Source organism: Dermochelys coriacea, chromosome 1 (genome assembly GCF_009764565.3).
Source record: "Dermochelys coriacea isolate rDerCor1 chromosome 1, rDerCor1.pri.v4, whole genome shotgun sequence".
Classification (NCBI taxonomy): Eukaryota; Metazoa; Chordata; order Testudines; family Dermochelyidae; genus Dermochelys; species Dermochelys coriacea.
In genome coordinates, this window is record NC_050068.2 from 107,953,088 (window position 1) to 107,980,039 (window position 26,952).

Sequence of the window (26,952 nt, forward strand, 5' to 3'; positions counted from 1 at the left end):
GTACATGCTATACTGCCTCAGGCCTGGATCACTGTCATCCTCTCACTAACTGATCTGGAGCTGTATAAAAACATTTTAGAAGATACAAGATTAAACTCACAGGAATTAAATCATTATCTCTGATCTCAGTGACGGTTCATATGCATAATTAACAAAAAAGGGAGCTTCCGTTGTGGCTGGGGGAGAAATCAATTGTTAGCTATCAAACTTCCTTTTCCCCAGTAAAAAACTTATTTTTCTTGCTGAAAAAAAATCGAAGGAGCTGATTTAATTTTTGTCAAAGTTTCACTTCTAATAAGGTATCTTAACAATGATCAAAAACGTATTTTCTACTTCATAACTGTAACTATGAATGACACCTTAGTGAATAAGGAATAATGGAAGCTCAGTGACAAGTCCCAGAGCAACCTTCTCAAACAGCTAATATGCCAGCCACTATTAAGGAAAAAAGGACATAATGGTCGTGCAGGACTTTGCGTACTTTTCATTTCAAGACTAGCAGGTAGAGAGTTCCCAGTTACAAAATTACTGAAATTACATCATACTGTAATACTTTGTTCCTTTAATCTTTGGTTTGTAAGGCTCTTATTCTTATCCTTATCCTTGTATGTTGCTCATGAGAATTTCAATCCTGTTTGCTGGCTTCCCTTGTTAATATGATGCACAAGGTATCATATTGTGTTCTCCTTATTCACCTTGTACCGGCTCTCTAAACACTGGTACTTTAGTGATGTTTCTTACACCACGATAGCTAAGAGCCTAACAGTGTAACATTGCAAGCTCCTATTTTCAACAGATTTGAAAAGCACTAAGTATACACAAGCCCACCATAAAATCTAAAACTTGCTACTCAGGAGTCAATATATCATCTCAAAGAGACTCCTTCGAGGACCAGATTTCTCCAAATCCATGATGGAGCCCAAAAACTCCACTCATCTAGAACTATGAAACGGTCCACCAAGAGCTGGATCTTGTGCACTCTGAAGTTTAATAGCAAAGCTCGCATTGTTCTCAGTGATGCAGGACCCAAATGAGTGAGGCGTGTGAGAACAGTAGCTAGGAGAGAATTTTTTCAGTGGCAGGTTTCCAGCTTTGGCATTCCTTCTCAGAAAAGTGTAGGACAGTCACAAACATCACCTTCAAGAAGCGCAGATTAGCATTTCCATGATACCCACCCTGGAATACTTCCAATCCACTGCAGAAAATTATAAGTGTTGGGAGAAGGAGGGGGGGAAAGAATTGAGAGGGAAGAAAAAAAATCTCAGGTATGCTGAGAATATGAAGGACAGAATCCAAAGAAGTTGCTTTTTAGCCTCGCTGTCTCTGCAAATAATTAACCACATAATTTTGTTAGGAACTCAGATTCTATGATGATGAGCATGGGGTAAAAATAAAGGGGTGTGTTATAGGGATCCATGTTACGCTGTAGCAGTATTTAATGATGTTGGAATACAGATTATTCAATATACATTGACCATCACAGGGGTAAATTTAGGAAATAAAAAGTGAAGTTACAATTATGGCATTTTATAAATTAACTGGCCTACAAAAATCTGATACAGTAAAATAAATCAATATCTCTCTCTCACACACACACAGACACACACAATCTTCTCCAGAGCAGAAAAAAGTATTACTTCAGTCCTTATTTGAATGAAGGCTTCCAGTAAAATGCAACCAGTCCCATGAACTTCCATATATTTTACTACAGTTTCTGTTTGTCAGCAACAGAAGAATGTTCATAGGGATTCTCCACAAAGCAGGATCGGGAGGGACAGTGAGACAGAAGCACAGGACACAGCTAAGGAAAAAGAAAAAGGAAAAAGAAAAGCCTGTTCTCTCCACGTTTAACACAATTTACCCCAAATCAGGCTGCCTTCATTTTATCATTATTTTTTTAAATTTTATTCCAAGTAGGAAAAAGTTTGAAGCCAGAAAACTAACCTGTTATAGCTCAACCAACCACAATTACAGAGAGACACGCCGTTTATTATCTAATGCAAGCTTCTGAAGTTACCACCTTAGCAGTTGTTAACAAGCTATCAGTGGACTCTCTGCATGCCAATCTGAGAGTTATGCTTTTCAAATGTGGTTAATTTTACACTTCTGTTTTAAGTAAGTAATTCCAACATAGTCCAGATTTCCTACACAGCCCTGCCAGACACATTCCAGTACTGTTCTCTTTTTCCAGCCCTCAGTCTTCAAATGTGTAAAACTGACAAAGGGGCTACATTTTCTGGAATTTATATTGGTTTTTGGTAATACAGAAGGACCACAAAGGACTAAATGGAAACCACCAGCCCTCTACCTTTGCAATTTAACCGTGCGCAATATAAAAAGATAATAGAATTAGTTATCCCTGTGCTCCACCTACAAAATGTCTGCTCCAGCATGACACCTATTTGCAAAGCCTCATTCACAACTGAACTTGAACGCTTATAGACTGTGACGGATTGGACCCACCTTCTAGGGTGCCACCTGATGTGCTGGGGTCCCATTGAGCCCTCCTGTTCCACCAGTCTGGATGCCCTCAGCCTGTCCTGCTGTACCAGGCACACACACACATGTAGGGACACACCCAGCTGTAGAATCACACAGAGTCTGCAATCAGATCTGCTTGGAAAGTCTCAGCTCGAGGATTGCCCAGCACTCAAGTGCACATACCCTTTGGAGTGTAAACCCAAATTATATTGTCTTGCGCTGTATAGAGATCTATATTGTGTAAGCTCATGAAATTCACTCCCTCCCTCAATTTGGAGGAAGATATGCACAGCTTTTTGCGACCCTCCCCCATTATGTATTGGACAAATTGGGTTTTAGAATAAACAAAAAACACGTTTATTAACTTCAAAAGGTAGATTTTAAGAGATACCAAACAAATTAAAGCAGATTACTGAGCAAATAAAACAAACATGCAAACGAGGCTTAATACATTAAAGAAATTGGCTACAAATAGTGATTTCTCACTCTAAATGTTTTGTGCAGGTTGCAGAGTTTCTTGAAGGTAAACTGCACTGCTTGCAGCTTAAATCTCCAGGTACATCCTTCACAGGCTGACTTTTCTTGTAGGCTTTGCCAGGTGTCTGGTTTTTGACCAGAATGCCTAGTTGAAAAAAGGACCCTGGCAGCTCCTGTCAGCACCTGCTGACTGGGCCATTAAAAGTTTGGTCAGTGGCGCAGCATGTTTAAGGCAGGCTCTCTGCTTGCCATGGCTCCATGCGGCTCCCCAGAAGCAGCGGCACATTCCCCCTTCAGCTTCTAGGGTGTAGGGGCAGCCATGGGGCTCCACCTCCTGGCCCTGCCCCAAACACCAGTTCTGCAGCTCCCATTGGCTGGGAGCTGCGGGGGCAGTGCATACGGACAGGGCAGCATACTGAGCTGCCTGGCCCCACCTCCATGTAGGAGCCTGAGGGGGGAACATGCTGCTGCTTCTGGGAGCTGCTTTAGGTAAGTGCAGCCCGGAGCCTGCACCCCAACCCTCTGTCCCAGCCCTGATTCCACTCCTGCCCTCTGAACCCCTTGGTCCCAGCCTGGAGCAGCCTCCTGCATCCCAAACCCCTCATCCCCAGTACCACCCAAGAGTCTGCACCCCCAGCCAGAGCTCTCACCTCACCTCTGCACCCCAATCCCCTGCACCAGCCTGGAGCCTCCTCCTGCATCTGAACCCCTCATCCACAGCCTGGAGCTCCCTTCTGCACCCCAAACCCCTCATCCCTGGCCCCACTCCAGAGCCCGCACCACCAGCCAGAGCCCTCACCCCTCCCCACATCCCAACTAACTGCCTCAGCCGGGAGCCCCCTCCAGCACTCTGAACTCCTCATTTCTTCCCCCCACCCCCAGAGCTCGCACCCCCCCATCCAGAGCCCTCACCCCCTCACAAACCCCAACCTGCTGAGCCAGCCCGGTGAAAATGAGTGAGTGAGGGAGGGTGGGGAGAGCAAGCAACAGAGGGAGGGGAGATGGAGTGAGCAGGGGCGGGGCCTCAGAGAAGGGGCGGGGCATGGAGCAGGATGAGGGTGTTTGGTTTTGTGTGAGTAGAAAGTTGGTAACCCTACTTTCTCGCCTGGGCTCAGCCTCTGCCCCACTTAATTCCTTTGTTTCTTAAGGTGTTTTCAGCAGTCTTCCTTCTTGGTTGTGGAGGCAGTGAAGAAGAGCCAAGATTAACTCACTCCCCAGCCTTAAATAGGCTTTACATATGGCAGGAATCTTTTGTTTCCTAGTTTGACCCCTACCCACTTCCAGTGGAAAAATAGCAGAAGTCCAAAATGATGCCCAGTATCAGGTGAAAGATCACCTGACCCTGCAGTGTTAAAGCAGCATCCCAGGAAATTTCTCAGGAAGGAGGGAGATTAGCATCTTCAAAGTCCTATTGTCTTTTCTAATGGCCCATCCAGGCTGATTGCCTACTGTCAGGTAGGTGTTCCCCAAGTGCAAGCACTTTTGTAATGGTTACATAGTCCATATTCCTAACTTCATATACAGAAATGATACATGCATACATACAATGATACATACAAATAAGATAATCACATTCAGTAAATCATAACTTTTCCAATGATCTCACATGACCCATCTTGTATAAAACATTTTAGTTATCCCATATTCATATAACAATATTTCTATTAAGAATATGCAGTGTAGTATCACATACACAATTTCAAGTAAATTTCTGCTTATTGCTTCTCATGGATAAATACTTGGGGAAATATTTTGATGTTTTGTGTACACATGTGGACATGTGTACGGTGGTTTCCAGAGTGTGAAATTGTTGGCAACTTATCTGTAGTCACAAATTAAGTCAATTGGCTCTTCTTGGTCCCCATCCAGCAAAGGGAGCTGACAAAATGGACCCTTAGGCCTAAGCAGAATCCCATTGAAGTCAAGATCGAGACAGGGAGGAGTTGTCCTTAACAGACACATCCAGTTCAGAGGAGCAGTAACAAGGTAATAAGAAAATCTTAGAGGTGCTGTTAACAATAAGAATCTTAGAGGTGCAACCTTACAATGACAAATAGCCTTTGGTGTGAAAGGAATGGTCTGATTTTCACTGTAAGTGGAATACAGAAGTCAGGCATTTTTCAAAACAGGAAAGCCTTTGATTTCACAGGGAAACCACGAGAGCTAAGAACACAAGTAATACATGTTCAGAGAAGGTGCAGTGGCAGGAGAAATGGTGTAAGAGAGGTGGTTCACGACAAACTTTGTAAAATTCAGGAAATCATCAGGGTGAATGAGCATTTAAAGGCTGTCTGAAGACAAGCAAAGGAACACAGGTTATTTATGATATTGGTATATGCCCCACAACAAGGTTAGTGTTAGTACTGGTACACAAGTGAAAAAGCGACACACACAACTATTTCACTAGGAGGGGAATCGATCTAAGTTATGCAACTTCGGCTACGTGAATAACGTAGCTGAAGTCAACATACTTCTACCTACTCACCGCGGTGTCTTCACTATGGTGAGTCGACTGCTGCCGCTCCCGTGTCGACTACACCTGCGCGTCTCATGGCAGTGGAGTACAGGAGTCGATGGGAGAGCGCTCAGGGATTGATATATCACATCTAGACTAGATGAGAAATCAACCCCTGCTGGATCGATTGCTGCCCACCAATCGGACGGGTAGCGTAGACATACCCTTAGAGGTTTTTAAGCCCCAGCTTGACAAAGCCCTGACTGGGATGATTTACTTGGGGCTAGTCCTGCTTTGAGCAGGGGGTTGGACTAGATGATCTCCTGAGGTCTCTTCCAATCCTAATCTGCTATTAATCTAAGATTACCCTGGGGGAAGAGAAGGAAAAGGTTAGGCAGAGCCTGTAGAACCTAGCAGATAAGGCTGGATCAGAGAAATTACTGCTTATCCTGGAAGATTTCAATGCCCATACAGGCTCAAGTTGATCTGGCTATGAGCAGTGTAACAGATCTCAGACTCACTACGCAGCACCTCCTGCTGGTCATCCAGGAATTAGGTCCTTTTCCAGCACTCAGAGCGCCTCCTGCTGGTTGGTGTCCCTCCTGTCTCAGGCCCCCCATGTCCCTCCCAAACTCTGGTGCCCCTTTTCCTTTGGGTTCTGCTCCACAGCAGCACCCCACACTCTGGGTCTCCCCTCCCAAGGGAACTTCCTACCCTTGTGCTCACCTGGCCTCAGTGGCTACTGCCAGTCATCATCTAGTCCCCTTTCTCTGAGGCAAATTGCAGTCTGTAATGGCCACTCATCATTGGCAAGGGGGTTTTCATAGATACTAAGGTCAGAAGGGACCATTCTGATCATCTACTCTGACCTCCTGCACAACACAAGCCACAGAATCTCATCCACCCACTCCTGCGAAAAACCACACCTGTGTCTGAGCTATTGAAATCCTCAAATCGTGGTTTAAAGACTTCAAGGAGCAGAGAATCCTCCATCAAGTGACCCGTGACCCATGCTACAATCTGCCCTGGAGGAAAATTCCTTCCTGACCCCAAATATGGCGATCAGCTAAACCCTGAGCATATGGGCAAGATTCACCAGCCAGATACTACAGAAAATTCTTTCCTGGGTAACTTGGATCCCACCCATCTAATATCCCATCAGAGGCCATTAGGCCTATTTACCATGAATATTTAAAGATCAATTAATTACCAAAATCATGTTATCCCATGGACCAGCTGCATCTGCCTATCCCCAGGCTGCAGCTCTGCAGCCCCAGTACCTCCTTGGGCCTTTAACAAGGCCTCAGCCTGGGGAGTTGCCAGGCTGGAGCTCCCCCAGCTCCTCTTGCCCTTTCCCAGCACTGCTTTGCTTAATGTACCCGTGGTCCCAGACAGCTAGGCCCTTCTCACTCCAGGGCTGGAGTGAGAAGTGCCCTCTGCCTTCTGGCCCTGTAGTTCTTTTATAAAGCCCAGCCTGGCCCTGACTGGCTGTCTCCCAGCCTCCTCTTATTGGCTCTCAGTCCCAGCCCTCTCGAAGGGCTGGCTCTTAACCCTTTCAGGGCCGGAGCGGGTTGACCGCCCTGCTACAAGCAGATATTGGGATGGTATACACTGGGGTCGCAGAATGCAGAGGGCATTGCACTGCTTGACATGTGCCTAGGCAATCAGTGGGTGAGTCCCAGCATTTGGTTTAAGAAAGGAGAAAGTAATATTTACATAATATTGAAGCGATGGAGTAAGAATGCAAATAGAAACCTTTTTAACCTGAATAAACTCAGAGGAAAATGGTTAAGGATTGTAAGGTTACCCTGAGCAAAACAGTTGCAACCCTACCATAAGCCATTGGTGGTAACAGTCACAACTGGCAAATGCACCCAGCAGGAGCTTTGCTTCAGTGAAACTTGTATCAGGACACAGAGTTTGCACAGCATGAATGTAGATAAATTTAGGAAGACAGTTACAAGGTTTGAGCCAAGAGATACACCCCTCCTCATCTGATGTTCGAATTTGTATATTTTCAAGAACATATTGATCTGAGAAGCTGAGATGCTGTGTGGATGCACTAAGTGGATTAGATCAAGATCTCATGAAGAACGGTGGTAGAACGAGGAAGTGCAGAAAGCAGGAAGAAATAGGAGAAAATCCCGAAACCTCCAAGCAATCAGCAGAGCAAGCAGTCAGACAAGAAAAAAACCTAGCTTCAGATGAGCTGTGTAATGAGCTGAACAACTGCCCTCAAATTGCCAAAAAGAAATATGCTATCAAGCTGACAAGAAACACAAGGAGGGAAGATGGAGTGAACACACCATTCATAAAGAATGCAGGGGCATACTGCTTGTGACAGGAGACAGTACATAACCCCAATGGTGAGAATACTATGAGGGTCTACTTAATTAAAAGAACCCTTTATATGCTGTAGTACCATTGTGTGAGCTGATAATTACCAAAGTCATTGACTTGTCAGTGGTAGATGCAAGGCTGCACTGCTGAAGAGGACACCTAGAAAAGCAGCGGGTCCAAACAAAAGTCACAGTGGAAATGATTGAAGCCTTGAGAGAGGCTGGTGTTTGCTGGCTCACATGAGTCCTGCATGCAGCTTCGAAAGAGAAGAAAATCCCAAGAGAATGGAGAAATCCACATTAGTACTGATACACAAATGAAAAAGTGACACACAACTCTTTGAAGTACTGAGGAATTAAGCTGCTATCCCACTGCATGGAACTGTTAGAGATAATCATAGATAGTTACATTCATTGAACTGTGGAGCCTATTTTAGGAGAGGAGCAATTTGGTTTCAGAAAAGGAAAAGGGATGACAAATGGTATGTCCACCTGTAGACAGTTGGTGGAAAAGAAACTGGAGGGAAATGTTGGGCTTTCCTCAGTTTTGAGAAAGCATTCAACAGAGTACCTAGATGACTGCTGGTGCCTCTGTAACAATTCTGTGGGGTACCAGAGGACCTTGTCCAGATGGTGATAGGTTTGTATGATGGTTCTATGACAACATTGGGGACACCCTTCTGTGTAACAAGGATTTCAAGGTGAAGTTTTGGGTCCATCAGGGATCTTAGTCCATTACTATTCATAATTGTGAGGGACTTCATAAGTAAGCAAATCGAAACGGAAGGTGGTACAAAGCTGATCTATGCAGATGACATTGCACTAGTGGCCTAGAGTAAGGAAGATTTGGTCCAGGTGTTTGATGCCTGGAACAGGGAACTAACAAATTATAGCCTTAGAATGAATAAAGAAAAGACTAAAGTCATGGGGGTGACCATGCGACACCATAACTGATGAATAACAACATTGAAGGCCAGCACTTAAGTCAGTTTTCTGTGTTTTAGTATCTTGGAAGGCTGGTTAGCAGCAAAAGGAGAAATCAATAGAGATCTGCAAGCAAGGCTGCTGAGCATGGGAAGGTCTGCTTCTAAAACTAAGAGGAGTGATTTATGATAAACAGACGGTCAGATTCCTGAAGGGACAACTATAAAAATCATGTTAAGACCAGCTCTTCCATACAGATCTGGGACACAGGTGACCAATGAAAGGCACTTGAGAAGACTTGAAGACATTGGAATGAGATGTTTCAGGACAGCAAGGAGGTGACCTTGCTAGACAACATGGGGAAAGATGCCATCACGAGTGAGACCAAGGTCTGTGGTATCAGAGAGAAGCTGTAAGGGAGAAGACGGAGATGGTATGGGCAAAGGATGGACGAAGGGAATCCTGTTAGGGAGGCATTTGAGATTAGAGTTTGTGGGTCGAGAACAAGAGAATGGCTAAGAAAACAGTGACAGATTGTGTATGGGATGATGGAGTGGATATGGAGTGAATGTTGGACAGAAGAAGACTGAATCCAGTGACCCAACACCAGCGAGCTGGAAAAAGGGGAAAAAAGAAGGTAGAGGTGACTCAGGACCAAGGCCCTGATACAAAGCACATTGAAGTCAATGGGAGTCTTTCTATTGGTTTCACTAGGCTTTGGATCAGGCCCTAAAAGAGCAGAGGCTATGCAGGTCAGGACTGAGGTGCATTAGCATAGCTCTTGCTTGCCTTTTGTTTAGCTGTAACCACCACTATACATTTCTCATTTTAATGAGCACTAAAGTAATTATCCCAAAATACTTTTGCTAATCGTTTTTTTGGACTCCCTTAAGAGTAGAGTAATTAGTTTGGATTATAACATAGGATTACCCTCAAACCAAGAAAACTAACACAGAAATCACAATTCTGTAGTTACTGTTCACTAACCCACAGCTATGTTAAGTCATCGTATAAGCAATGAATACTAATGTTACTGGTAAACAGATTGATTCTAGAACCATGTCACTAAATATGTAAAGATAACAGTTTGCATTTACATACGCGTCATCTCAGGGTACCAAAACACCTTATAAAGGTGGACATAATTAGACTCTTCACAGATGGATAAATTGAAGCAAAAAACTGTTAAGGGCCAGATTTCTAAAGTCATATGTACAAACAGTAGTGTTATGTACATATATAGGAATTTAGGCACTTAAGAAACATATCTATTTGATATATGCATGTTATCTAGGAATTTGCATGTACAGATTAGGCATCTAAATGACCACAAGCATGTACAACTACATTCATGCAAATGCACATCTTTAAAAGTCAAGGCCCAAGGTCATGAAGCAAGATAATCAGAACTAGAATTCACATCTCCTGGCTCTCAGTCACTAATCCCTAGACAGTATTGCCTTTCTTGGGTTCAGGACCTATCAGTCCATCCAATAAAATCTTTAAAGTTAATAGGTATAAAAAAGAAATAAAATAAATAGCTTCTGTAAATAGTAGCTGGGAAAAAGCAGGCTAGAATAGATGCATTACATTTGAAATCATAAAAAGACGCACAGGGGTCTTCTGACTTTCACTTCACTCTGTAGTATTGTGCTCTTATCTCTTGCTGGAGATGGGATTCTAAATACAAGTAATGTTCTGAACTAGAGCCAGAACCTCAAAACCAAATCTAGTTTAGGCCTCATTGGTCTCTGATTATACTGAATTCTATAGTTTTGGGTTCTTATTTCAGTTAACTAGAAATGCATATAGTACAATACAGTAAATGCTTTTTTATCCAGCATGTTGGAAGAATGGGGGGTGCCAGTAAGTGAAAAATTCCACTTAACTAAGAGGGAGGGAGTTTGGGTGGGGGTGCGGGGCTGGGAGTTGGGGCGTGAGAGAGAGTGAGGGCACGGGTTCTAGGAAGGAGTTTGGGTGCGGGAGAGGGCTTGGGCAGGGGATTGGGACGCAGGAGGGGGTGTTGAATCTGGCAGCGCTTACCTCGAGCAGTTCCTTGCAAGCAGAGACCTGTCCTGGCTGCTCCTAGGCAGAGGTGTGGCTCCCAGCCAATGGGAGCTGCGGGGCCAGTGCTCAGGGCAGGGCAGGGGCAGTGCGCAGAGCCACCTAGCCATGCCTCTGCCTAGAAGCAGCAGAGACAGGTCTCCACTTGCGGGGAGCCCCGCGGAGCCAGGTAGGGAGCCTGCCCCATGCCAACCATACTATAAACCAGATTTTCAATGAAGATCAGAAATGCTGGTTCATAGAGCTTTCCAGCTGGTAAAGTGTCGGATAACACAGCTTTTACTGTATATTCCTTAACAACTATTTGTCAGCTGACCTCCGTTGTTTGCCAAATAATTATTCTTAAAATTTGAAGATTCCCTGAGATCTACCATGGTAACCATGGTATCTTTAACATGTAGGCTTTACATGTTGAGTTTAAACAGAGATTAATCACCAGTGGATAGAGCTAGAGTTTATCCTAATAAGAACATTCTGACTTCAAAATACTGTTCTGATGGGGGATGGGTGAAACCTCATTGAAGTGGGTAGGATAAACATCATAAACAGTTAAGCTCCTTGTTGGAGTAAGATAGCTGAAACAATTGGAGCCACTGCTCAAAACCCAGGTTGGTCAGCAGCAGAACTTTGTGGGCACAGCTGTTCTGGTGGAGTTGTATGTGACTGTGAGCAGAAGCACCTAGAGAACAGGCAGATAAAAGGAGCCAGAAAGTCAGGGAGACAGCTATCTAGGGTGACCAGATAGCAAGTGTGAAAAATTGGGCCGGGGGTGGGGGTAATAGCAGCTTATATAACAAAAAGCCCCGAATATCAGGACTGTCCCTATAAAATCGGGACATCTGGTCACCCTAAAGCTACCAGAGCACTGATAGGGTGGCACTGAGAAAATGCCTGGAAAGAAAGCTTTTTAGCCAAAGTACTGGTTGGAAAGAGGCTTCAACTGTGAGCTAAGAAACTGCCTCCCGTTTGATTCCTACCGTGTTCAGGAAAAGAGGACTTTGTACATTCTTTGTAATAAACAGAACTCCATCAAGGAAATACCTGACTCCATCATCAATTTCCCCTCCTAACATGCAACTGAAAGACCACAAATATTGGTTAACCACTCAGGTTCAAAGGGGTAACAATACAAAAAGACTTTTTTAAAAAAAATGTGTTGTCCCAAGTACTGTCCACATAATGCGCTGGTCGGTTCCCTTTGTTTAAATCAGTATCAAATATGAATGGCATCTACATTGAATAAGGATTGTGACTATTTTGTTTTTACTGGGAAGGAAAGAGGAAAAACAATTGTGGGTTTGTTTGTTTTTTTTAATACATCTAATTGCTGTAGAGTAGAGAAAGTTGCCAGAACAAGCTGTTCTAGTTTAAATCCCAATGCCCGGGAAACAGGCCATTTTAAGGAGTGGTTTTTATGGGCAAGGAAACCAAAAATACCAAAGAAAGCTGAAGTGTCAACATACAGTGAGCATGTTTAAGTGAGCGGGCAAATAGACTTTGCTTAAAAGGCACAGTGTGAGAGCCTGCTGCAGAGAATTATCAGAGACAAGGTAATTCTGTAATGTAATAAGCAGCATTTGAAAGCAGCAACAGAATATCAGTATGACTTATCAAATAGTGCCCCCAAAAGTTATTAGCTTTCTTTGCTTTCTTTCATGTCTGTCAACATGTTCAAAAGTTTTCAGAATTACCCTGAACTCCCTTAGGGCAAGGGCCTGATAACTGTAAACTGATCTTGTTAACCTGATTCATAGAAGTCAATTGAAGAGATTCAAAACGCTGCTGGATTATCCTGTAATTATCCTGTAAACACTTCTGATGGAGAATTTTTGATCAGCCTCTCTGCAGTCCCTATTTATCTTATTTATCTGAATTAGAAAAGCTCTTTGAGCAAGGACTGTGCTTCTTACATGTCCTGTCCAGCACTGTGTATACTGAAGAGGTTCTATACATCATATTTTCACTTTATTATTTTAAGAAAGCAACTATAGGTACCTTCAACTCTGAATATAACTAAGATTGAACAATTCCTTCTTTCACATAGTGGCACAAGCCCGCTACTTAGTCCCATGCAACATTAAACAATGCAGGACCCAGATAGCAATTTGGGGCTGACTGTCCTCTAACAATGTAATAGCACCTCACTCAGTGGAAGAATATTGCCATTTTTGTGCTTATGTCTAGGGAATTGCTTTAGTGTCTCTTGGCCTAGATGATTACAGCTTTATTCACAGTAGAGGATAAGGAATCAATTTATTCCTGTTTCCTTGAATATATTCAACCTAATGGTAATGCACAGTGGTGAACCGGTTTACAACTGCTATGGATCTTATTCATGCAGGGACCCAAAGAATACATGGCAAGCCTATGAGTTACTGTAAATCTTCTACTAAGTTTAATTCATTCTTGGGCTTCAGAGTGACTCAAGTAGAGTTTGTCAAGATGGCTTTACCTCCCTTGGCTTCTGGTCATGCACCTGCCTCAGCTTCCCCAGTCTAGCCAGCCTGCTGTGTCCCCCTAGTGATCCTCAGGTTCTCAGTGCTGTTGGATTTCTGAGGTGGTTTAGCCCTCCAGTTAAACCATAAACACCCACCCTTTCCAGAGTTAACAAAATAAATATAATGGAAACTAAAGTTTTCCCCTCTTTGTTCATGGTGTGCCATCAAAGGGGCCATGCAATTATCTTCACACTGATTGCACTGTAATTCCTGTTATCCACCTCCTGGGCCTAGCAATCCATTTGCCACATTTGTGCATAGAACCATAGAAGAGGGGCTTCCTCTCACCCATATGGAGAGTCCCAGCCTAGACCCCTAAATAAATGCAATCGTCGGTTCCCTTCCATGCTATCCTGTCCAGGTTTCTTCCTACTCGTAACTCTTCCTTGGGATCTTTGTCTATTGTGTTGCAAGGCTCCTTCCAGACCTTTTCCCATCTCTATTCCACCAGCCTCCCTAGCTGTTTTCCCATACCTCCTGCCCGCAAAACCAGGTCATACATCCACTCCTCTGCTCTCACTGAGTCACAGGCTCCTCCTTATATAGTTCTGGCTGTCAAAGGATTCCCTAGTCACATAATACTAACAATCCCTAAGTGACGATATTTTCCAGGGTTCTTCGCTCTTGAAAATAAAACCTCAATTATGCCTGGGCTCACAATACTGGCTCTTAAACAGCCCCGCACATGTGGTTACAGTCACAATTTTACATCAAATTGTCAGTATATAAGGGAAGAGTCGGAGAGATGTCCTGGAAAAGTCTACATGCCACTTAGATTTTGCAAAAGGGTTCCTAAAAATACATGCTAGAGAACAAGAATCTCTAATGCACCAAAGCCAGAACCACTGCAACTTACTGCTGGGCCAATAAAATTGAAGAAATGCTGTTAAATCTGTTTCAATGAGGTGTTTTTATATCACATTCATGCCTGCCATTAGCATAGCAAGCTGATTTCCCTGGAGCTCTTAAGTCCTTAAGAGCTACCTGTCTCCTCCACCAGAGCCTAGAAAGGCACAGAAACAGATGGTGAACACATTACAAATGCTGTGAAGACATTTGTGTAACTATATTGAATCTTATGAACAGACCCTATTTTAGGCCTTAGGTAAGCAGGTGCAATGCCAATGACGTTTCCCCGGCTCACTCCAGGTTTTGAGTTAAGTAGTCCATGAGGTGGTTCTTACAGGACAACAGACAAATCACTTAGGCAGTAAATTGGTTGGGAATGCAGACTTACCGTTCAGAAGACAAACAAATCCATGTTTACAAATTATTTGCTACAGCAGAGAATTTCTAAGAGGACAATCCCAAAAGCTCATTATAGGAACTTTTAACATTTCATGGATATAGATTTCATTCATGTTAATGGATGGAAAAAAATCATTTTGGGTTGGAAAAATCCCATGTCCAGGGAGGGAGACCTATTCCTCAAAAGCGCTCTCCCATCGACTCCTGTACTCCACTGCCGTGAGACGCGCAGGTGGAGTTGACACGGGAGTGGCAGCAGTCGACTCACCATAGTGAAGACACCGCGGTTGTAAAAGTGGCAATTCGTCAACAAAAAAACTTCAAAAACAGACTCCAACAAGAGATTGCTGAATTGGAATTAATTTGCAAACTGGATACAATTAACTTAGGCTTGAATAAAGACTGGGAGTGGATGTGTCATTACACGAAGTAAAACTATTTCCCCTTTTTTATTCCCCCCACCCCCCATTGTTCCTCACATGTTCTTGTCAACTGCTGGAAATGGCCCACTTTGGTTATCACTACAAAAAGTTCCCCCTACCCCCCCGCTCTCCTGCTGGTAATAGCTCACCTTTCCTGATCACTCTTGTTATAGTCTGTATGGTCACACCTATTGTTTCATGTTTGCTGTGTATATAAAATCTCCCCACTGTATTTTATTGCACTGTATGCATCCGATGAAGTGAGCTGTAGCTCACGAAAGCTTATGCTCAAATAAATTTGTTAGTCTCTAAGGTGCCACAAGTACTCCTTTTCTTTTTGTGGATACAGACTAACACGGCTGCTACTCTGAAATCTTAGTTTGTGCAGTACATGCAGGACACAGATCTCATTTCCCACTAGTGCTGAAAACAGCTTGGAACACAATTAGCCTTGTCAAGTCTTTCACTGGTATGCCATATATGGCTGCCAGCTTTCCAAGCAATTCAGTAGTCCCCAGAGTGATGCTGCAGAGTCTGCAATTAAGAGAGGTGTTTACATGTCTGAAAATGTCCCAGGCTATAAATAGAAGTCATTTTCTTAGCATCCTGTGATGTCCTATTTGTTCTTTTCTCTTTCTTTCCATTTGCCAGATTGACAGAACAAGCACGTTCACTTAACTTCTTCAGTGATATGCAAGGTCAACAACATCATCACAAGAAAACAAATGCCAAACAAAATACTCTGTGTAGCACTCCAAAAATAGAAGAGAAAAACACCCAAGAGCATTAGCAAATAGGTCTTCTCTGCAATATGGAGCACATTTCATAGAATCATAGAATCATAGAATATCAGGGTTGGAAGGGACCCCAGAAGGTCATCTAGTCCAACCCCCTGCTCAAAGCAGGACCAAGTCCCAGTTAAATCATCCCAGCCAGGGCTTTGTCAAGCCTGACCTTAAAAACCTTTGCAAGCCTGGGTGCCCAAAGTTAAGTGTCTAAATATGGCATTTGAAACTCTTGGCAGTCAGTTTGTACTTTATCTTGAGTAATTTTGTATCATGTGCAAATTTTGCCACCTCACTGTTTACCCCCTTTCCAGATCATTTATGAATCTGTTAACCAGCACCGGTCCCCAAACAGATTTTGGGGGGACACTGCTATTTACCTCTCCCCACTGCAAAAAATTGACCATTCATTCTTACTCTTTCTTTCCTGTCTTTTAACCAGTTGTTGATCCATGAAAGGACCTTCCCTCTTATCCCATAACCGCTTACTTTACTTAAAAGTCTTTGGTGTGTGACCTCGTCAAAGGCTTTTTGAAAGTCCAAGTATACTATATCCACCGGATCATCCTTGTTCATATGCTTGTTGACACCAACAAAGAATTCTACTAGATTGGTGAGGCATGACTTCACTTTACAAAAGCTGTGTTGACTTTTCCCTTAATAATTCTGTTTTAACTTCAGTACCAAGCAAATTGGTTGAAACGATAATAGAACTTACTGGCCTGTAATTGCCAGGATAACCTCTTGAGTATTTTTTTAAAAAAAACTGTGTTACATTAGCTATCCTCCAGTCATCTGCTACAGAGGCCAATTTAAGTGATGGTTATATACCACAGTTAGTATTTCTATAATTTCACATTTGAGTTCCTTCAGAACTGTAGGGTGAATACCATCAGGTTCTGACTCATTGCTGTTTAATTTATTGACTTGTTCCAAAACCTCCTATATCAATACCTCAATCTGAGACTGTTCCTCAGATCTGTCACCTAAAAAGAATGGCTTAGTTGTGGGAATCTCCCTCATATTCTCTGCAGTGAAGACAAATGCAAAGAATTAATTTAGCTTCTGCACAATGGTCTTGTCTTCCTTGAATGCTTCTTCTGCACCAGTAAAGTATATCTATGCACATTTATTTAAGAAATTATAGTTTATACTTATTCATGTTCTAAATTTTTACATTTTAATTATGTTAAGAAATACATCATTCTGCCTTTATTTAATAGAACAGAGATCAGCAACCTGTGGCATGAGGCTCTCCAGGGTAAGCCCCATGGCGGGCTGTTTTTTTTTACCTGCCATGTCTGCAGGTTCGGCTGATCGTAGCTCCCACTGGCTGCGGTTTGCCGCTCCAGGCCAATGGGGGCTGTGGGAAGTGGCGGCCAGCACATCCCTCAGCCCACGCCGCTTCCTGCAGCCCCCATTGGCCTGGAGCGGCAAACTGCAGCCAGTGGGAGCTGCCATTGGCCAAACCTGTAGACACAGCAGGTAAACAAACTGTCCTGCCCACCAGGGGGCTTACCCTGGCTGGTCACGTGCCAAAGGTTGCCGATCCCTGTACTAGAAGATAATTAATTTTTACTTGTGATTTTACTTCATCTGTTTGGATAGAAATCCAAAATCAATTAAAAACACACAAACATGGTTTATTAGTTAAATAGAACTACTTTACTTATATAAGATGTGCTGGATTCATAAGAAAGAAAGATGATCAAGAAGTTTATCAAAACTTGTTTTGCATTTAAAATGATCTAATTTAATTAAACAAATGAAATATTATCTGTAATTAGTGAATTCAACTGTTTGTCTCCATGTCCTTCAAGATTTAGAACTAGTAGATCTCATCCTTTCAGACCTCATTTTTATTCATAGATTGGAAAAGGAAATCCAGCTTTCCTGTTTCTTCAGCTCCCAATTGGTTTCTTAACTTTGAATGAACTAGTCACTGAACTGAACTACTTGAATAAACTGAAATGAAGCAAATATTCTCTCTGCACTTCCAGAAGAGGCTACTGCTATCAAAAGCTGGTTTAGCATGTCACACTCTGGTTCCAGGTGCTTAACTTGTAAATTCCAGCAGTCGAGTGATTTGATTCTTTGAAAATTAGCAGCAAACATGTACTGCTTAATATTTATATTTAATTTAAATTATCTGAATAGATTTTAGTAAATTTAGGTCTTAATATAGGTTGTCATAAAAAATCAGTTCAATTTAAATTAACAATTTTATTTAAATTTTTAAAAAATGGATTTTTTTGTAAATCATTGATTTTTATCTTCTGTGCCCCCTGCCCATCCCCAGCTTGTGTGAGTGACAGTTAGTGATGCTCACTCTTCCAAACGTGTGAGATAAGGGGATTTTGGCCCTTGCTGCAGGAGTTCCTAGGGAAGGAGCCTGTCCCATGCCCAGCAATTAATTCTGCCCCCACGTAGCCTCCTCCATCAATTTAACCCTCCCAAGCCTCACAGCTGCTCCTTCTGGGGTTCTTCACCCTACTCTTCCAGGCCTGGGGAGAATGCAGTGGAATCCTGTCTCACTCTTCCAAGTTGGGGGATAGATCCAGGAACTCTTCATCCCCCTTTACTCCTTCCCAGGTGGGTGCTGCAGGGGGTTGGATGGGAAGAGCAGAGAAACCATCCTGTACCCATTACTCACAGGAGAGGAGGGGGAGCAGGAGGTGGAGCCGCCCTGAGCAGTAGGGCTCTTTAGCAACTTCTCCACTCCTGTGAGAATGGCTTTGGGTTGCTACTAGGAGAAGAAGGGTAAGAGAGCGAGAACTCTGTCTGCAGCAGCTCAAATTGGTTAATCTGCCCCAGGAGGCAGGCAAATGGTGCAGGCAGCAATCAGAGGGCTCAGATTTGCTAGAAGCAGGAACTTCTTGTGTGATCAGCTGTCCCCAGTCCCAGCCAAAATCATGTAACTCTCAAAATAATTACAAGTTGATAACACTGCTATAGGCATGACTGGAACAGACTAAGACTAGGTATGGTTTGAAGTTGGTTGTTTATGGGTTCACATTTTGCTGGACTTTCAAGACAACTTAGGTATTTATGATGAGCCCATTGCCAAGGTGTCTTATCTTGTGAAAGTTGCCAGTTAGCAACTATTCCTAACTACAGAGAACAGCTCAGCCCACAGGATGAAGGCATCAGCTCTAAGGTAAGGATAGCCAAGGCTTTCATAACTCTGCCTCCAAAATCTGAAACCTACCTTTCATTTAAATGTGCCATTCATCTTAATGGAGTCATAGGGTTTAAGGCCAGAAGGGATCACCAGATCATCTAGTGATGCCCTGCACATCACAGGCCATTAAACTCCACTCAGTTACCCTTGTGTTGAGCCAATAAAATAGATTAGACAAAGTATTACAGCCCTCAGGAGACTGTTCTCTACCTGTGGCACACAACAGGAGGGAGTGAGGTATAACCATGCCTGAAACCCCTGCAGGTAATTGATTAAGTGAAATATATTGAGATGGTCCTAACAAGTGACCTGTGCCCCATACTGCAGTGCAAGGTGAACCTCTCCACCCACCCCCCACCAGGTCCCTGACAATCTGACCAAGGAGAAAATTCCTTCCCAAACCTGAAAATGGCAGTCAGTTTGTCCCATGCATGTGAGCAAGACCCACCAGCCAAGCATATAAGAAAGAATTCTCAGCATCACCACAGAGCACTGGCCCACCCCCATCTACAGCCATGGACATTTCTGATGCTTAAAAAGGAGGGTGGAAAAAATCCAGAATGCACCAGCAGAAAAAAATTTCCCTCCTGATCCTTGCAGGTGACCAGCTGAAGTCCTGAAGCAAAAGATTTAGGAACATGAGACGTAGGACCAGAAGGGACTCTGTGGGCCACTGACAACACATGCCCCATCCCGCCCCACCCCAGCCAGGAACCCCATTGTGCAATCCCACTTATACATTTATCAAGTTCTATCTTAAAATTAATTAGATTGGTTGCTCCTACTACTCCTTTTGGGAGGCTGTTCCAGAATATCACTCCTCTGATGGTCAGAAGCCTTCTAATTTTCAGTCTAAATTTATTCATGGCCAGTTTACACCTATTTGTTCTCGTGCCAACAGTTTCCTTTAGTTTAATTGGCTCTTCTCCCTCCCTGGTGCATTTATAGATGCCAATCATATCTGCACTCAGCCTTTGATTTTTCAGGCTAAATAATACAAGCTCTTTTGGTTTCCTCTCATAAGATAGGTTTCAGAGTAACAGCCGTGTTAGTATGTATTCGCAAAAAAGAAAAGGAGTACTTGTGGCACCTTAGAGACTAACAAATTTATTAGAGCATAAGCTTTCGTGAGCTACAGCTCACTTCATCGGATTTTTTTTTCCACCAAATGCATCCGATGAAGTGAGCTGTAGCTCACGAAAGCTTATGCTCTAATAAATTTGTTAGTCTCTAAGGTGCCACAAGTACTCCTTTTCTTTTTTCTCATAAGATAGGCTCTCCTTTTCTCTGATCATTCTAGAACCCCTTCTCTGCACCTGTTCCAATATTAATTCATCTTTCTTGAGCATGGGTGATCAGAATTATACATAGTATTTCAAGTTTTACCAGTGCTTTGCGAAGTATTAATGCCATTGTACAATCTCTACTGGAAATACCTTATCTGTTACATCCCAGGATCACATTTGTCTTTATCACAGCCACATGAAATTGGTGACTCATAGTCATCTTGTGACTGACTAATATGCCTACATCTCTCTCCTCTTCTGTTGTTTTTAGCTGATGACCACCTACCTTACGTCAGGAATTCAGAAGGATCCCAAGATACTTTAGAAAAAAATTGATATAGAAACTATATACTGTGGTCACTTCCCCAATTACTGCAATGCAGCCATCTCTGAAGTAAAAGTGTGCTTGCTGTTTAACCTCTATGCCACAGACTGGGACAAGGAGATTTCAGGTATGTGTAGACAGAATTGGAATTTAGCCAGTGTTTATAATCCTCAACTCACAAATACATAAAACTGGATTTTTAAATGATCACAAGTGATCAGGATCTTGGTTTCATGTCACATCTAAAAAATGACACCCACTAGCACCAGAGTGCCTCACAATACAGTGCTAGGGCTCTGATTCAATACTGACTCACTGAAGCCCAGATACTCAAAGGCCATCTTTTTAGGCACCTAAGGCCACCATTTTGGTGCCATTGACATCTGAAACCTGCCACTGAGCTGCTGCCTGACACCATGGGGACTACCTTTCCATTGGTCAGCATTCACAAAGCTGCCTAAACTCTGATCCCGCCCCACAGCTAGCAAGTAGTTTGGAACCCAAGTTCAAGCCAAAGCCCTGCAGGCCTCAAAGAGGTTTTAGAGTAAGTGGGGGATGCTTCTTTTCCCCAGCAGGGCCTGATCCAGGAGGTGTTCTCTGAGCATGCCTTAGATGCTGATATCAGTCAGAATGTGCAGCAGGAAATGCATGTCACTGAGAAGCGGGGGGCAGCCCAAACACCTATACAGAAGACAGCTGGGGACACAGGAAAATGTATGCTAAGCAAGAGAGGTATCAAGCATGAGCATAGTAAAAGCACCTTGATTGATTAATAACTTTGACTGGTTAATAATTAAATCACAATGTTTTAATATCATGTGCCGCAAAGAGCCACTTGCAGCTCAAGAGCTGCAGTCTGAGTATCAATGCTGAGCAGAGTAACTCCTAAATACCTTTTTGGATTTGACCCCCAAAACTACTACCTATAGCACTTAGGTCTGCCTAGACTGATTTAACTAAACATGTATTTTTAGAATGAGTTAGTTAAACTAATGCAGAGCTTGTGTGTAGACACACTTATTTGAATTTAAGAGTGATTTATTTCAGTGTAGCTCAATTAGTTTGGGTATTTTTCAGGATTAAGCTAAAACAAAGTCACTCAAACTGAAATAAGAATGTCTAAGCACAAACTTGCATACATTTCATTAATTTGGTTTAAGAACACACCTTTAGATAAACCAGTGCATCTGTGTATAGACAAGGCCTTAGATGTTCCTTGGAGATGTCATCAAAGAACTGATTTGGTCTTGTAGCAGGGCAGTCACCACGCTCCAGCCCTGAAGGGGTTAAAACAGCCAAGCTAGGCTGATTAGCATAGCAGCCACAGCTGTGGCCAGCTCAATGTGGGGGGGGGGCAGCTGGCCTTTATAAGAGGGCTGGGGGCTAGGAGACAGAGGAGTCTCACTCTAGCCCTGGAGTGGGAAGGGCTAGCTGCCTGGGAGCAAGATATGTAAAGCAGGGCAAGGGCAGCGACGCGACGCGACGCGACGCGACGCGACGCAACGCAACGCAGCACTGGCAGCTCTAGCTCTAGCCTGGTAAACCCCCAGGCTGCAGGCCTTGTTAAAGGCCCAAAAAGGTACTGGGGCTGCAGAGGGGCAGCCTGAGGATAGGCAAAGGCAGCAGGTCCTAACTCCTTGCCAATGATGAGTGGCCTTTACAGACTGCAGTCTGCCCCAGTGAGCGGGGACTAGATGATTGGCAATAGCCACTGAGGCAAAGTCGGTTTAGAGGGTTGGGGGTTTCCCTGGGAAGGGAGACCCAGAGTGTGGGGATACTGCTGGGGCAGAACCCCTAGGGAAAGGGGCACCGGTGTCCAGGAGGGACACGGGGCCAGCGGCAGGCAAGACACTGGGGCCTGCAGAGGGCGCTCCATATGGTGGAGAGCTAATTCCCAGGATGACCAGCAGCAGATGCCGTGCCAGTCAGTCATCGTGTCACTACAGGTCTGAAGTAGCTTAGCTTGTGTGAACTAATCGGGTTTCCATCAAAAGATGGTCAGTCTGGAAAACTTCATATAGTTTGAAATGAACACAATCAGTTATACTCTTCCCCTAGTATTGATGGATTCAAATTTAATGAGACACTTGCCTGAGAAAATACTAATCAACATGAGGGTTACAGAACACATGAACACACGTGCCTTCCCAAGTCCTCCCTCCCTGTTCTGTTTTCTTCCAAACCCATTCACACTTCAACAAGTCGTATATTTAAGGCTATGAAATTAAGCTGAATGTTTTGACACATGAGCCACGTTCACAGGAGAGGCTTCTAGGAACTTGTTTTAAATATGATATAGTGTGAAAAGCAGTATAATTACAGTGCACATTTCAATCCCCTTTAGGTTTTGTTTCTGCTAAGGTCAGACACCAGTGTATGCTGGGCATTTGTTTGAAGGCCAGTGATTTATAAATAGGATCCTTTCAAGTAGACAGGTTTATCTTATTGGGTTCAGCCTTATTAAAGTCGCAATTGTAAAAACTGTGTGTTGAACAGGAAGTGGAAGATATTTGACTTATAATCAATCATGCATACTTCAACAGGAGCAAGTTGTCATTGATGGAATTAGTACCTTTCTTGTTTGTAATGTATATCAGTGAGCAATAATCAAAATTGAACAGCTGCATAGTTTCTAAACCATCTCCATTATGTGTGCTAAATTTTAACTCAAACATAAGAGAAGACCTAAGTGTTTATATATTCTATTAGCATTTAGGTAATATTTTTAATCTTCCAAGTGCTGTATACATATGAACAGATGAATCTATACAACACCAACCCCACTTTGAGATAGGTAAGTATGAACAACACATTAATATCAATTGGTAGCACGAATTTGGTCCTCTTTGTCTATGAGATCCAAACTCAAAGAAATTGGGTAAAGATGCTTTTATTTGAGACACATTGTTAGAATCCATTATTTCTACTTTATCTGAAAGATCAGCAAGGGTGCAATTGGCTTCTGCTAGTTTATGTAAACAAAGTTTGTAAGACATCATGAGTCCCAACCTTTCACTCTACAGCATGTGCCATATATTAAGTAAACCAAAGAGTATACCTTATTTCATAACAGTTACCATTGGAAAGCAATTTTATAGCCTCTACCATATGAAAAATGAATACATTTCCCAAGTAGCTGATTTATGGATGTCACTAATGCCCAGAACTGCAAAGGTATTTAGGTGACTAACTCCAATCAATGGGAATCTGCGCCTAAATATGTCTGAGGATTTGGGTCTCAGCTCCTAGCTGGCAAAGGGTCATGTATGTTCAGTGTTTTTATATAAATATTTTACTCAGCAGGACTTCAGAACTAGTACATTTTTAGGTTATTTTGAGATACTTTTGGCCCTAATTTTCAAGGAAAGCCTCTTAGTAAATCCAAGATCTCCTGTCATACTAATTACCCCGTTCCCCTTCTCCTCCTGGCTCTCTCCATTTTTCCCTATCTCTTCTCCCCCCCCCAACGTTTTCTAGCTCTCTCCCTTGTCATGAATAACTTCTTTGACATGATCCAACTGCTACAATTAGCCCCAGCTCCGAGCAATAATCATAGTGGGGAGGTCTGGATTGGTTGTGATGGGGGTTTTTTTTTGTTAGTCTTTTTTTCGGTTGAAAAAAAAAACAAAGACTGGGACCAATAGGAGCTGTTGCAGAGCTACTGCACTGACTCTACTCCAATCAGGGATTCCCTTACACAAGGGGAATTCCCAGGTTACTGGTTAAACTGGGTTTCTTGATAATTTGTACCACCAGAGAGGCCCAAAACAGCTGGAGTGGGACCAGATTTTGGCCCTTCATTTCTTAGGGCTCATATACTGAGAGGTGCTGAGCACCTGCAATTCCCATTGACCTGAACAGGAGTTAGTTTCAATAGCTGAGCAAGCTACTGGCAGGTTCACATATATTTAACCTCTGAGCTGAGGTAGGAAGAGGAGATGCAGCCAAGAAGCATCATGAAGAGGTGAACTCAGGCCCCCTACAGCACTGAGTCCTTATCAAGTATCAGCACTTCAGACCTCATGTTAGACACCTAATTTTTGGGCTTGCTAGTGCCTCCAGTACTTCAGTTTTTAACACATGCCTCACTATGTACTTCATAGATGCTTGGCTCCTCTTTCCCTTTCCAAAAACAGCTCCACCTCTCCCAGCTGCTGAGCAAAGTTAACTTTTTTTGGCATCTTGCACAATTGGACACTTGCTGTACTCAACCCTTTGTGCAGTCTGCCAGGCTATTCGCAGACCAGCCCTGTCAGCTGGACTAGCCCCTAGGATATTATGATTACTAACTAGACCTCTTCACAACAAAGATCTCTCTACACAGCCAAGGCGAACTATGCAAGCTTCAGGGAAAGAATTAGAACCGTGTCAGAAAATTCCATCTCTTTACAAATTTACAAATTATTGGGACATTGTCAGATAGCTTAAGTCCTGAATGGCACCTACCTTTAAAGCTATACATTTTGTTAGCAAATTATTCCCATATGACTAGTTATAACAGCAGTCTCCAGTCTCTCTAGCTCAAAGCAATAAAAATAAAACCAGAGCTGTGATAAGGTTACCACATATAAGCTGCTGTGCATTAGCTCAAACCATCATATAAAAAGGGTTATTTTGTTGCTGCATGGTATATTTTTTTTCAGACCTAAAAATGAAGTTTTCAAGCTTAAATGCCTTTAAAAAGAGAGAGAGAGAAAAGAAGCCTACCTCAACAATAGTCCCATTTAAATCATTCTTTCCTAGAGCCATCCTAAAGGTTGGATTTCTCTCATGTCTCCAACCTGAGAAAAAACAAAAAAAAATGTCTCAGGCTGGATTTCTGTTTCAAACTTCATAGTAAATAAATTGGCCATGTATGGGGGAGGGGACTGGGGGGAGACTAGGAATGGCTGGGCAAGGACACTGGACTGGGGTGAGAAGCCTGAGGAGTGGAGACAGACTGAGTATGGGACTGGGATGAGGAGCCAGGCTGGGAAAGAGACAGGACTAAAATAGGGACAGGTTGGAGGGGAAGGGACAGGAGTGGCCAAATTTGGGAGAAAGAGGCAGAAGAGTCTATACCCATTAGAGCACACGACTCTTCAGAGCCTGGAATGGAATCTAAGATTCCTGAGTCTCACCATTCCTCTACTGTCAGCAAATATCAGTGAAATCCCCTGGCAAAATGTGTGTCCCATCCCCCACTAGTGCTGGTCCACACAGAGGATGAAATCCTACTAGTACTCTGTTAACTTATGTGGCAGAGATCTGTGAAGTAGATCAAAAGATTCCAACCCTGCTGATGACTCATGTAGGTGTCTGTATGATGCACATGATGGAATTTCTGTGGTTTTTAAAATTTTTTAAAGCCATCACAATTACACGCGCGCGCGCGCACACACACACACACTAAAATAACACTAAGGTTGCAAAACCAAGTACTCCAAATTCAGTAAATGCCAGAATTAAGGTTGCTTCTTCAACCTTAATTTGGCTTCTTGGATGAATTATATGAACTTTAATTACGTGATCACATCCTATTTCTTCCACAGAACTCCTGCCTCATTCAGTGCACAGGATGGACTTGTTCTGGGACTGAGTCAGTCATGTAGTGAAGGACGCTATTGACTGTAGGAGCCATGCCACATTAGTTGGGGAACTTGGAAGGTGTGTAGTTAATGGGGGAGAGAGTTGCAAGCAGAGGAAAGGATGGCCTCCTGGTTAAAGCAATTGGCTCTGTTCTGGAGAACTGGATTCTAGCCCTTCCTGTGCCATAAAGTTCCTATGTAGGCAAGTCAGTCAAAATGGCCTTTCACAGGTGGTCTCTAATTGTGTATTTCTCATTTTGTAGGTGCCCAATCTGAGACCATGAGATCTGATCTGCAGCAGTGTGCAATTAGAACTTCTGCAATTGAGATCCACAGGAACTGTTCTTGAACATATGAAATGATATGTAATGCTAACTACTCTGAAAAAAAATATCCTAGATGTCTCAAATTGGGCACCCAAAATTAGTGGATCTTTGTAATCTGAATTTCTCTGTGCCTCAGTTCTCCATCTGCAAAATAGGGATAATAATTAGGACTGGCCAGAAAAGAATTCCATCTCTCAAAAAATTCCAAGGTTTCAAAATGTGGTTTAATGCCAATGTGGAATGAAAATGAGACCTTTCAAAACTTTTCATGAGAAAACATGAGGCTGTTCCCTGCCACACAGGCAATAGCCTAATGGTTAGGGCACTCCCATGTTCAAGAAGTACCTGCTCCAACTGGGCAATGTATGGACTTGAATGTGGGTCTCCCACACTCAAGTGAGTGCCTCTTACTTGCTCTGGTTTTGACTAGAAATTCCATTCTGGACCTGAGACACTTTTCCAACAAAATTTTAACTGGAACTGATGCATGTCCATGAAACATTCTAGTATCAATGAAAGGGCATTTTTGGACAGAATGTTTTTGGTCTAACATTTTCCAACCAGCTCTAATAAT

General features: G+C 43.0%; 1 long non-coding RNA gene across 1 annotated transcript; it reads left to right on the forward strand.

Annotated features, from left to right (window-relative positions):
* The first annotated feature begins 18,664 nt into the window (after positions 1 to 18,664).
* Positions 18,665 to 21,180, forward strand: LOC119861057. Its single transcript, XR_005294831.1, has 3 exons — positions 18,665 to 18,850; positions 20,432 to 20,612; positions 21,061 to 21,180. It is a non-coding gene; the product is annotated as an uncharacterized LOC119861057 (long non-coding RNA).
* The last annotated feature ends 5,772 nt before the right edge of the window (positions 21,181 to 26,952 follow it).